Raw genomic sequence first — 14,464 nt, forward strand, 5'->3', positions numbered from 1 at the left:
TCTGGAGATGATTTCATAGCAGTATTTGAGAGATTTTCCTTTTTTTTTTTTTTTTTTTACTTCTACATAGGACTTCATAATATGGCTGTTCATGCAATTAGTCCCCTATAAATGGACGTTTGGTTTGTTTCCAGTCTTTCTGTTGTAACAGTTCTGAAGGGAATAACTTAGTATATATGTATTTTTAAAATTTGTGTTTTGGTTATGATCTCATTTACATCTATGATTTAAAAAGCAAAACAAACAAAGGAAAAAACCCACAAAATCAAGCTCATAGAGAACAGATTAGTGGTTGCCAGTGGCAGAGTTTAGGGGGTGAGCAAAATGGATAAAGGGAATCAAAAGGTACAAATTTCTAGTAATAGGATAAATAAGTCATGGCAATGTAATTTACAGCATGGCAACTATAGTTAATAATACTATATTGCATATATGAAAGTTGCTAAGAGTAAGTCATATCACAAGAAAAAAATTTTGTGACTATGAATGGTGATGAATGTTAACTAGACTTATTGTGATCATTTCACAATATATACAAATATGGAATCATTATGTTGTATACCTGAAACTAGTATAATGTATGTCAATTATACCTCAACAGAGAAAATGAGTGGGAAATATCAGAGAGGGAGATAGAACATGAGGGACCCTAACTTTGGGAAACGAACTAGGGGTGGTAGAAAGGGAGGTGGGTGGGGCTGGGGGTGACTGGGTGACGGGCACTGAGGGGGGCACTTGATGGGATGAGCACTGGGTGTTATGCTATATGTTGGCAAATTGAACTCCAATAAAAAATAAAAAATAAAATAAAATGAAAGTTTTTATCATGAAAAAAATAATACCTCAATAAAAAAATACATTAAAGAAATTTTTCTGGTGTTATCTTTGGGGTAAATTCTTAGAAATAGGATTTCTTAAAAATGGAGAAGTTGGGCAACCCTGGTGGCCCAGTGGTTTAGCACTGCCTTCCGCCCAGGGCATGATCCTGGGGTCGCAGAATCGAGTCCCATGTTGGGCTCCCTGTGTGCAGCCTGCTTCTCCCTCTGCCTGTGTCTCTGCCTCTCTCTCTCTGTGTCTGTCATGAATAAATAAATAAAATCTTTAAAAATGGAGAAGTAATAGGTACAGATTAAAAGCAAGTAAGAGGGGATCCCTGGGTGGCTCCGCGGTTTAGCACCGCCTTCAGCCCAGGGCGTGATCCAAGAGTCCCGGGATCGAGTCCCACGTCGGGCTCCCTGCATGGAGCCTGCTTCTCCCTCTGCCTGTGTCTCTGCCTCTCTCTTTCTATCATAAATAAATACAATCTTTTAAAAAATAATGAAAGATGTAACAAATATGACACATGATTTTTAAACTTTTATTTTATTTCAAAGATTTTCATTTATTTATTCATGAGAGACACACAGAGAGAGGCAGAGACACAGGCAGAGGGAGAAGCAGGCTCCACGCAGGGAGCCCAATGTGGGACTCGATCCCGGGACTCCAGGATCATGCCCTGGGCTGAAGGCAGGCGCTCAACCGCTGAGCCACCCAGGCGTCCTGATTGTTTTTTTTGTTTTTGTTTTTTTACTTTTAAAAAACACTTTATTTATTTATTTAAGAGAGAGAGTGAGCATGAGTAAGCTAGGGGGAACAGAGAGAAGCAGAGACAGAAGTGGACTCCCTACTTAGCAGGGATCCAGAGGCGGGACTGATCCCAGGATCTTGAGATCACCACCTGAGCTGAAGGCAGACACTTAACCCACTGAGCCACCCAGGTGCCCCACAATAGATGATTCTTGATTGATTCCTTCTATGAAAAAATAAGCTATATGTAACATTTTGAAGACATGGGTAAATTTAAATATAGAATGGGTATGAGATGAAATTAGTTTTTTTTTTTTTTATGTTGTGGTAATGCCATTGTATCTAGATAGGAGAATGTCTTTTTATTTAGATGTGTAAAGTATTTTGGCATGAAATGTTATGGTGTGACATTTACTTTGAAACAGCTCAACCATAATAATAAAAAATATGGATAGATAGATAAAGCTAATATGACAAAATGTAAATGTTAACAATGTTTGAATCTAAGTAGTGGATTTATAGGTGTTCATTTTACGATTTTTTCCTACCTTTGTATATGTTTGAAAATTTCATAATAAATAGTTAAAAAATAAAAAATTGTAGGGGCACCTGGGTGGCTCAGTTAGTTGAGCATCCAACTCTTGATTTTGCCTCAGGTCATGGTCTCATGAGCCATGAGATCAAGCCCTGCACTGGGTGGGCTCTGTGCTTGGTGGGGAGTCTGCTTGTAGATTCTCTTCCTCTACCCATTCCCCTACTCACACATGTGCACATGCACCCTGTCTCTCTCTCTCAAATAAATAAATCTTTAAAAATATATATAAAACTTTTATCTTTCTTATGAATTATTATTTATATTCTTATGTTGTGACTTTGCTTATCCATAATAAGAATTTTTTCTGGGACATCTGGGTGGCTCAGCGGTTGAGTGCCTGCCTGCCTTCGGCTCAGGGCATGATCCTGGAGTCCCTGGATCAAGCCCCACGTTGGGCTCCCTGTGTGGAGCCTGCTTCTCCCTCTGCCTGTGTCTCTGCCTCTCTCTCTCTCTCTGTGTCTCTCATGAATAAATAATTTTTAAAAAAGAATTTTTTCTTAAAAGTTTATTTTGGGAACACCTGGGTGGCTCAATGGTTGAGTGTCTGCCTTCGGCTCAGGGTGTGATCCCAGAGTCCCACATCGGTATCCCCACAGGGAGCCTGCTTCTTCTGCCTATGTCTCTGCCTCTGTCTCTCTGTGTCTCTCGTGAATAAATAAATAAAATCTTTTTTTTTTAAAGTGTGTTTTGTCTGATATCAATGTAATTATCTCATAATACTAATATACTATCCTGGAATACTAGTGTAATTTCTTTGGGTTAATATTTGCTTGGGGGTCAGTTCAGAGGCTGCAACTAGAGAGGAACCACATAAGGAGAGCTCTAAAGATGCTGTCTAGGGGTGGCTGGCTGGCTCAGTCAGAAGAGCATGTGACTCTTGATCTTGGGGTTGTGAGTTTGAGCCTCACTACAAAAATGTAAACAAACTTTAAGAAAAAAAGATGTTGTCTGCGCATGTGGCTGTACGTTGTGGCTTTCATCCTCTAGCAGAAGGCTGGGCTGGTCTCCAAAAATGCTTTGCAATCATCCTTAATTGTTGCTGGGAACCTTCATGCCTCTAACATTTGTCCTCAGAAGACTGGGACTGCTGGGGTGTCCTCTGTTTCTGAAGAATGTATTCTTGGAGCTAATACCTCTGCTGACCTTGAAGACACTGGTTGTGTCTTAAGTTTTGGTGATGGTATTGTTCGAATATCTGGGCTGAGGAATGCTCAAGCAGAAGAAATGGTAGGATTTTATTCCAAGCTTGAAGTGTATGTGTCTGAACTTGGAAGCAGATATGTTGGTGGTGTTGCATTTGGAAATGAATACTAAAGAAGGAGACACTGTGAAGAGGACGGGAGCCATTATGGATGTTTTAGTTGGCAAGAAGCTCTTAGGTCGTGTAGTAGGTGCCTTTGGTGATTCCAAGGATCATAGGCAAGTTGGCCTGAAAGTGCTTAGGATCACTCTCCCAATCTCTGTGCAGGAACCAATGGAGACTGGCATTAAGGCTGTGGATAGCTTGGTGCCAATTGGTCCTGGTCAACATGAGCTAGTTATTGGTGGCTAGCGGACTGGTAAAACGTCAATGATTGACATAATCATTAACCAGATATGTTTCAGTGATGGATCTGATGAAAGGAAGAAGCTATATTATATCTACATTGCTGTTGGTCAAAAGAGATCCACTGTTGGCCAGCTGGTGAAGAGACTTACAGATGCAAATGCCACGAAGTGCCCCATTGTGGTTTCAACTACTGCTACTGATGCTGCCCCACATCAGTACCTGAATCTTTATTCTGGCTCTTCTATAGGAGAATATTTTTAAAATGTTTATTTATTCATGAGAGATGCAGAGAAATGCAGAGGCACAGGCAGAGGGAGAAGCAGGCTCCCTGTGGGAGCCTGATGTGGGATTCAATCCCAGGACCCCCGGGATCGCGCCTGGAGCCAAAGGCAGACGCTCAACCACTGAGCCACCCTGGTGTCCCTATAGGAGAATATCTTAAGGATAATGGCACACATGCTCCACTCACCTATGGTGCGTTATCTGTTTAAACAGCCTGTTGCTTATTGTCACGTCTCTGCACTCATGAAGACTATCTGGGTGATAGGTTGTACTTACATTCCCATTTGTTGGAGAGAGCAGCCAAAATGAATGATTCTATGGTAGTGGCTCCTTGACTGCTTGACCAGTCACAGAAACACAGCTGGTGATGTGTCTGCCTATGGTCCAGTTTGTCCAGCCCTGATGGACAAATCTTCTTGGAAACTGAAATGTTCTACAAAATTATCTGCCTTACCATTAGTGTTGGTTTGTCTATGTCCTGTATCAGATTTGGTGCCCAAACCAGGGCCATGAAGCTGGTGGCAGGTACCACAAAGCTGGAATTGGCTCTTAAACATGAGGTTGCTGCTTTTGCCTGATGCAGTTCTGACCTCCATGCCTCCACTTAACAACCCTTGAGTCGTGACGTGCATCTGAGTGTCTGAAGCAAGGACAGTGTGCTCCTGTGGCTCCTGAGGAACAAGTGGCTCTTTGCTGGTGTAAGGCAGCATCTTGATAAACTGGAGCGGTTTCTATTTTATTTATTTATTTATTGGCTGGAGTATTTAAAAGCAGATTTTAAAAGGCATGGTATTTTATCCTACTTCATTATGCCTTAAAAGACAAAAAAAAAAATTTCTTCTATAACCACAAAGCCATTTTTATATCTATCAAAATGAAATAAAAATCTCTTAGGTTATAGTACAAACTATTCAAATTTCCCTATCATCTCAAAAATGTCTTTTTTTAAAAGATTTTATTTATTTATTCATGAGAGATACAGAGAGAGAGAGAGGCAGAGACACAGGCAGAGGGAGAAGCAGGTTCCAGGCAGGGAGCCCGACGTGGGACTTGATCCCAGGTCTCCAGGATCACGCCCTGGGCCAAAGGCAGGCGCTAAACTGCTGAACCACCCAGGGATCCCCTCAAAAATGTCCTTTTATAATTATTATTTTTTCCAGCCAGGATCCAAACAAGGTACACATTTAGTTCTTACAGTTTCATTTGCAGAAGTGGTCCATTTCCTCCTCCATTTGATTTACTTCCTTTTTTTTTTGTAATATATTTTATTTAAATTCAATTTGCCAACAAATAGTGTAACACCTAGTATTCATCTCATCACATGTGATTTACTTCTTGAAAAAACTGGGTCTGTAGTCCTGTACAATGTTCAGTTGCATCTTTATGTTGCTTTATTTGCTTTCCCACCCCCTGAATTTCCTGCACTCTAGAAGTTAGATCTAAAGACTTGATTAAATTCTATTTTAGATTCTTAATAAGAATATACTACAGGTGATGTTATAGGCTTCATATTATTCATCATCTCAAGAGCCACATAGGGTCAGATGTGTGGGTAACCAGCTGCGGAGCTTATTTGAGAACTGAATCTCATAGTTCTCAGCACATTGAGGATAGGTGAGGTCCTGAGTCTGTGGTCTTGAGTGAGCGCACTGACTCTTTTTTTTTTTTTTTAAAGATTTTATTTATTTATTCATGAGAGACACACAGAGAGAGGCAGAGACATAGGCAGAGGAAGAAGCAGGCCCCTGCAAAGGAGCCTGATGCGGGATGTGATCCCAAAGACAGAAGCTCAACCACTGAGCCACCTCTAGGTACTCCCCAAAGTTAATCATTCCCATAGCTAATCTGCTAGCTCTCTTAATAAAAGTTGGATGAGACAAAGCCTCCAGGTCCAAGTCTAAGTGTTCTCGGTCCCCCTGCCCCCACAGATTAAAATTCAGTGAGACTGAGTTTTCTTCATATTGTTGTCTCCAACTATCCTGGCTCCGAGGCACAGATGGCTTCACTTTAAGTAGTGCTTTAGTTGTTTATGTAGTGACAGCCTGATTCCTTCACTGTAAAGTTTTCCAGCAATCTTTCACTTAATGATTTTGGTATCCATTGATGAACACTCTGATTCACTTAAAAAATAATTATGGGTTGCAAGATGGTGATTTTTCAATCCAATCATTCCTTCATTTATTAGCTAGAATTCTTCCGTATAGAGAACTTCCTTACATCCATGAGGATTATTTGGTTATCCTGAAATACTGTTCATACCAGGAAGACAGGACAGGTCTTTTTTTTTTTTTTTTTTTTCAGGACAGGTCTTTAATTATTTCCTTTTAATTATCCAATTTTACAGTAATGTGTTAGTTACCTAGCAACCTCCGTGATGTCCATAGAGTCTTTCTCTCTCTTTTTCCTTTTTGAATAGCACTCTGAATTCATGGATTTACACATTCAATGTGTTTCTCTCAGTTGCAGTTGTTGACATTCAAATTATTCTATTTTGGGTACAAGTGGGAAACTTTTGAGGCTTCTGTGTTTGTTTGATATGACAATATTAGCTTTTGATAGCTTCTTTGTTTTCTGGCACAATACGATATCCCAAGCTCAGCTGGCATATTTCTTGGAATTGACTGTTTGTCTGGAAAATCCCAAGTCCTTTTAGTGTGAAATGGTGTTTTGAGACCACAAAATGGAATTCTTGTTTCTACTGAATTATTGTTACTTCTCGGCCTTTTCAGTGGAAACACCTAGAAAATAAGTAACTATAAAAAATTTTAAAAGTACAAGTTTATACTGATTTTTTAAAGATTTTATTTATTTGTTCAAGAGATACACACAGAGAGAGACAGAGACAGAGGGAAAAACAGGCTCCATGCAGGGAGCCTGATGTGGGACTCGATCCTGGGACTCCAGGAGCACGGCCCAAGGCAGAGGCCCAACCGCTGAGCCACCCAGACGTCCCTATACTGATGTTTATAACTGTAATTTAAATTACAAGGTTTTTTTAAAGATTTTATTTATTCATTTGAGAGAGAGTATGAATGGGAGGAAGACAGAGAGAGAATCTGAAGCAGACTCCACACTGAGCACAGAGCCCAATGTGGGGCTCAATTCCACAAGCAGGAGATCATGACCTCAGCCAAAACCAAGAGCTGGACGCTTAATTGTCTGAGCCACCCAGGCGTCCTGCTTTTGTTTTTGTTTTAAGATTTATTTATTTATTTATTTATTTATTTATTTATTTATTTGAGAGACAGAGAAAGAGAGAGAGCATGCAACGAGGAGGGGCACAGGGAGTGAGAGAGAAATAATCTTAAGCAGACCCCCCACTGAACATGGAACCCTGTCTGGGCTCGATCCCAGGTCCCCGAGATCATAAACTGAGCCAAAATCAGGAGCTGGGCTCTCAACTGACTGAGCCATCCAGACCCCTCACAAGGCTTTTTTCCTTTTTCTAAATTGACCTTTTATGCTGAACATTAGGTCACTAACAGCTTTAACATAAGTTTCTCAGTAGTAGTATATTAAAATATGGATATATTGGTTTCCAAATAATAATATAATTGTTGCTATTAACAATAAAACTACTAAATGACACTAGATAATTTAAGATTAGTTGCCTTTTTAATTCATTTGCCCTAAGAATATATCCCATTCAGAACTGTTCAGTAAAAATATTTTGTTCAAAGTTCAGGTGGAATAATTCTTTTTCTCTGTCTGATTTTGTCACCAAACTGATACACCAGTAGGTTCATTTGCTTCAGTTTGTTTTCAAATTCTAGGTATTGGGTTTTATTTTCTTTTTATATTTAGTTTTGTGGTTTTGCTTCCTACCTCCTTCTTGAAATACTTCTTTTGGGGGAAGCCTGGGTGGCTCAGCAGTTGAGCATCTGCCTTCTGCCCAGGGCATGATCCTGGAGTCCCAGGATTGAGTCCCACATCAGGCTCTCTGCATGGAGCCTGCTTCTCCCTCTGCCTGTGTCTCTGTCTCTGTGTCTTTCATGAATAAATAAATAAAATCTTTAAAAACAAAAAAGAAATACTTCTGTTAGGACAATACTTTTTCTTGGGTTTTAAAATTTTATTTATTTATTTATTTATTTATTATTATTTATTTATTAGCGTCTCTGGAGCTTCTATTCAGTATCCTTTCCTGGTTCCTCCTCCCCTCCTGCTGTAAACTTTGGAGTGTACTACTCTCTACTTAAGTTCACTTCCTAGTGAACACATCTTGTCTCATGGTTTTGTTTTGTCTTTTTTAAAGAAATTAAAAAAAATATTTATTCATGAGAGACAGAGAGAGGCAGAGACATAGGAAGAAGAAGAAGCAGGCCCCAAACAGGGATCCTGATGTGGGATTCAACTCCAGGATTACGCCCTGAGCCAAAGGGAGACGCTTAATCACGAGATCCATCCAGGCATCCCTGTCTCATGGTTTTAACCCCATTTGTTTTCTTACCACTCTCAAATTTATATCTCCTGCCTGGAATTCTTCCCTGAAATGCAGATTTAGATATCCAAGTTTTCATCTACTATCTGTACTTGGGTATCTAATAGGTAGTTTAAATATCACATGTCCAAAAATGAACTCTTGATTTCCATCCAACTGTTCCTCTTGGCAGCCTCCTGTATTTCAGTAAATGACATATTTCAGTATCATGTCGCTCAGCCCAAATACCTAGAAGTCATCCTGACTCTTCTCTCTTATATTCCATAACTGTTCCATCAGTATATCCTGTCAGCTTCTATCCTTGGAATATATTAAGGATCCAATCAATTCTCCATTCCTCACCATCTCCACTGCCACCACCGCCCCCAACTAAGGTGCTATAAATTCACCAGGATTATTATAAAACTTTCATAACAGGTCTTCCTGTTTCCACCCATGCTTCTCCTTCACGAACTATTCTCAACTTGGCAGTCACAGCGAGCTGTTAAAAGTCATTCCTGTGTTCAAAACTCTCCAATATATTCCTTCAAAAATAATCTGGACTTGGGTACCAAAACATCTTTTTAACTTGTTTCATTTTGTACCATTCCTTCAAATAAAGTAATTTGGTACTGCCCCCAACCCCCGAATATCTGGGTTTAAGGAAAATGGATGGAAATAGGTGCAAAAGGGCTGGTCATTTATTGCTATTTATTAAAAGTGGGTGATAATGACATTAAATTATACTCTTCTCTTTATTTCTGTATATATTTTATAAATAACATATGGTAGCCATTAGCCATGTGTGACTATTGAGCACTTGAAATGTACTAGTCTGAATTTAGTTGTCCTGTGAGTATAAAATACACACTGGATTTTAAAGACTTAGCACAAAAAAAAAAAAAAAGGAATATAACTCATGAGTATTTTCCTATATTAATTACAGGTTGAGATGATAATATTTTGGATATATTGAGTTAAATAAAATATATTATTAGAATTAATTTTACTTGTTTCTTTTTACTTTTTAAAATATGGCTACTAGAGGGGCACCTGGCTAGCTCAGTTGGTTAAGCGTCTGCCTTCAGCTCAGGTAATGACCTCAGGGTCCTGGGATTGAGTCTTGTATCAGGCTCCTCAGGCTCCCTGCTGAGCCAGGAGTCTGCTTCACCCTCTCCCTTTGCCCCTCCCCCTGCTTGTGCTTTCTTTCTTTCTCTCTCTTTCTCGCAAAAATTAATAAATAAATAAATCTTTAAAATATGGCTAGTAGAAAATTTAAAATTACATTTGTGGCTCATGTCATCTTTCCATTGGATCCATAAAAAGGTATCTTATGATCTGGGTCCTATTTTCTCTTTGATCTCATCTCCTGCTTTTTTCCCTTTCCCTTGCTTGCATGACTCCACCCATATATTGGTCTCTTTGCTAAGAACAAGCAAAATACACTTCTGCCTCAGGACCTTTGCACTTGCTAATCTGGCTGCCTGGAGTGCTCTTTCTCAGTGTCTGTGTGGCACACTCTCTTGTTTTTTTTTCAGGATTCTGCTCAAGTCACCTAAGTTTTCAGCGATACTTATTTGATCTATATAAAACCTTTTCCCCTTCTTTCTATTCCTCTTAATCTTCCTTCTTTTTTCTTTGCAATACTTATCATTACATACTTTTTGAGTTTTGTTCATTTGTCTTCCTATATCCTGAGAATCCAGAATAATGCTTATACAGCATTGGTATTTGATAGCATTTTCCAGAAGGAATGTCTGTAGATTGTGCAAATAATCATGTCAAGTTTTATACTGATTTCTGTAATTCTGCAAAAATAAGTTTCAGGTTTCCTAAATGTATGAAGAGTAAAAATTATTAGAGTAAAATAAACTTTAATTATAGCTACAAGAAATTACCTGCATAAGAAAACAGATACTTTATAAAATAATATAAGATGGCTGTTCCTTTCAAAAGAATTAAGGTAAAATAAATAACCTTATACTAATTAGTTTTTTTTAAATTTGGACATAAAATATATTAATTTCAATTTGGTTATTAGTTTTAATTTGGACATAAAATATTATATTAGTTTTAGGTGTAAAACATAGTGATTGGATAATTTAAAAAAAATTTTTTTTTAAATTTATTTATTTATGATAGTCACAGAGAGAGAGAGAGAGGGGCAGAGACACAGGCGGAGGGAGAAGCAGGCTCCATGCACCGGGAGCCCGATGTGGGATTCGATCCCAGGTCTCCAGGATCGCGCCCTGGGCCAAAGGCAGGCGCCAAACCGCTGCGCCACCCAGGGATCCCGTGATTGGATAATTTTACACATTATTAAATGCTTACAACTCTAAGTGTACTTACTATCCGTCACCATGCAACATTATTGTAATGTTATTGATATATTTTTCATCCCCATGACTCTTTATCTTATTTTTTAATTTTAATTTTTTTTTTTAGAGAGGGTGAGGGAGGGGTTGAGGGGCAAAGGGAAGGGGAGAAAAAGAATTTTAAGCAAGCTCCATGTCCTGCATGAAGCTCCACTTGGGACTCAATCTCACAACCTTGAGATCGTGACCTGAGCCGAGATCCAGTTGGATGCTTAACTAGCTGAGCCGCTCAGGTCCCCTAATTTATTTATTTTATAACTGGAAGTTTGTACCTCTTAATCCCCTTTACCTATTTTGCCCATCCCCAACCCTCTCCCCTCTGTCAATCGCCAGTTTGTTCTCAGAGCTAATACTAATCAATTTCTCTATATTTGTGTAATTAGTAACAGAAATTTTAAAAATACTTATGATGAATTCAATAAAGTAAATAAAATACAGATCAAAACTTACCAAAGTGTTGGAAATGGTTTTTATCCAAAAGATATCCCATTTCTCAAAGGAATTTTCCAAATTCTCTTATTAGTCTGGAATTTTTACTGTATAAATGGTAATCCAGTAAACTAGGTCATGCCAAGGAGCTTAAACATTTTTGGGGGTACACAGAAATTTTGTGGTGCTAGTAATTATAACAAAACTTGATCTGTTTATAAAATAACTTGACCACAGTCATTGTTCTTTATTTCAAGCTAAAACTACAAAGCAGGGAAAGGAACCAAAAAAGGAAAAATGCAGAAGGACTATTTTTAGCCTATTGTCTTTATCTTAAAATGTAAGATGACTAAGTGTAGTAAGGAAAAAATTAAAAGCAAGGAGATTTTTTCCTTATCTGAATATATTTGCTTCTCTATTTTAATTTCATATAGTCTTGTTCACAGCATCCCTTTAACTATAACTGAAAAACTGAAATGATACCAACAAGGTATATGACTATTTGGAAAATGAAAATTCCATAGGCAAAACTGACATATCAGGACTAGCACTCTATTAAAAGACCTTTCACTAAGTCTTTAAAAGTATACCCTTAGTGATTTTTTGGAACATTATTTTATACTTGTTTAAAAAACTTCTACTAAATGTATATTGTGTGTCAACACTGCACCAACTCCCCAAGGTTACAAAACTATATTTTCATCATGGCTATCCTTCACTGAAAACTGAAAGTCAAGTAAGTGCTTTACAGAGAGTATTTTAGTTAATTCTCATGGAGAGGGTGGTGGTTAATTTTATTACTCTCAATATACAAATGGGGAAACGGAGGCTTTCCAAAGAGTTCTGCTTTCAAAGAGCTTACCGTCTAGAGAGATGAGAACAAGAGTGGATATAATATGAAGTGCTGGCTGCTGCTGTAGGCAGTACAGAAGGATTGCCTGGGGCGGGGTGGGGTGGTGGTGGCAATGAGGAAGGCCTTCCAGAGAACAGGATGCTTGTTCTAAATCGGAAAGGCAAGGAGGAGCATGCATGGTGAAGAGTGCAAAATATTTAGTGTATTGAAAGACACTGAAATCTGAAATGATTGGAGCATTAGTGAAAACTTTTCTAATAAGCCTTTGATTTATTCGTCACGTACCACACATTTGGTATTTCCTTAAACACAGATCTGGCTTGGACAATGAGGGATCATCTGAGTCGGACCAAGGTCTGGAGTGTTGGTCTGGTTTGCTAGGATCAGCATATTGGTGAGAACTCCACGTCCTAGGCTTGGGCTTTACCTTCGCAGGTCTCTCGGGGCAGAGTCCACTCTGAATAGCAGAGTGATTAAGAGAAGAAACTCTGTGCCAGACTGCCCAGGCTGAAATCTCAGTTCTGCCGCTTCTTATCATCAGATGTGACCTCGGATAAGTTATCTAATATTTTATTTTTATTTTTTTAAAAAGGATTTTATTGGGACGCTCAGTGGCTCAGTGGTTGAGCATAATAAATAAATAAAATCTTTAAAAAAGAAAAAGGAACATTTAAAAAATAAATAAAAATAAAAAATAAAAAGGATTTTATTTATTTATTCATGGGAGACACACGGAGAGAGGCAGAGACACAGCCAGAGGGAGAAGCAGGCTCCCCAGTGTGGGACTCATCTCAGGACCCCAGGATCACGACCCCAGCCAAAGGCAGATGCTCAACCACTGAGCCACCCAGGTGCCCTAGTTATCTAACATTTTAATGCCTTGGTATCTTCATGCAGAAAATGGAAACAACAACAATAAAACCTACTTCATCATAGGAGTGTCATAAGGATAAAAGGAGTTAATACATATAAAGGTCTGAGAACAGTGCCTGGCACATAGAAAGCTCTACGTAAGTATTATACTACTATTACTTGAGACAGGTATTTAAACAGAAATGCTGGTTTGTTCCTTTATTTTTTTTAAAAAAGATTTTATTTATTTATTTGAGAGAGTGACAGAGCAAGCATGAAGAAGGTGGGGGGTGGATGGGCAGAGGGAGAGGGAGAAGCAGACTCCCCTCTGAGCAGGGAGCTGATGCGGGGCTTGATCCCAGAATCCTGGAATCATGACCAGAGCCGAAGGCAGATACTTAACCACCTGAGCCACCCAGGAGCCCCTAGTTTGTTCCTTTAGAATAAACTTTGTTCCTATCTAATGATGCTGGAGTTTCCTAGCTTCAACCTTTTCAGTGTTAAGATACTTGAGAAGCTAAAATTTTTTTTTAAAGATTTTATTTATTTATGAAAGACACACACACACACACACACACAGAGGCAGAGATATAGGCAGAGGGAGAAGCAGGCCCCATGCAGGGAGCCCGATACGGGACTTGATCCCGGGACTCCAGGATCACGCCCTGGGCTAAAGGCAGGTGCTAAACTGCTGAGCTACCCAGGGATCCCCGAGAAGCTAAAATTTGAATCAGAAAGTTGTTTAGTGGGGACTGGCATAAAGTATTTGTCCTCAGCACTGGTAAAGGCCAGTGAAGCATTGGATTTCTTCTCCCAGAATGATTGTCTTACTGCTGTGTTTCAGTCCGCCCAGCGAGATGCAGCTAGTGGGTTCAGAGTGGAATGAAAATAGAACTTGGAAGGAATCCCAGAAGTGCTAGATGTTAAGTGGGATCTTTTTGATTTTTTTAAAGTAATCTCTATACCCACATGGGGTCTGAACTCACAACCTGGAGATCAAGAGTCACATGCTCTACCAACTGAGCCACCCAGGTGCCCCAAACCAGGATCTTTTTGTTAAGACATCCTCGGTGACCTGTTTGAGGCATTCCTCCCTATTTTACTACTTCCTCTGGTTGGAATGTGACTAGGCTTTCCCTAACTTGGAAAGACTTTGTAATAGTCAAGGAATTATAGGATATGATCAATGTCCCTGATGGACTAGAGAGAGGGAAGGCTTTACTATAGAACTTAGAACCCTCAGCTAAGTAGAAGAGACTCAGGAACTTGGACCTCTGAGAGAAGTTTCTCACGTTTGGTTTGGAAGTGATGCTGCTATAGGCCATCAGAGACTCATGATATGTCAGGATGAAAAGAGTGTACTGTTCAGGTACCAAATAACCATGTCAGTATGAAATCTTCCAAAATGCAGGCCATAAAATGCTGAAAGTGAAGGTAATCTACAACCCAAATAATATTCCAATATGTTCATATTGATGGAGGCTTGTCAGGAGGCTGTTTTCCAATTGCCTCCTTCCAGAATGAAGCTGAAGTTATAGGCACC

General features: G+C 39.2%; 1 pseudogene; it reads left to right on the plus strand.

The window, feature by feature from the left end:
* The first annotated feature begins 324 nt into the window (after positions 1–324).
* On the plus strand, positions 325–13,841 carry LOC121474569 (annotated as a pseudogene).
* The last annotated feature ends 623 nt before the right edge of the window (positions 13,842–14,464 follow it).

This window comes from Vulpes lagopus, chromosome 13 (assembly GCF_018345385.1).
Source record: "Vulpes lagopus strain Blue_001 chromosome 13, ASM1834538v1, whole genome shotgun sequence".
Classification (NCBI taxonomy): Eukaryota; Metazoa; Chordata; class Mammalia; order Carnivora; family Canidae; genus Vulpes; species Vulpes lagopus.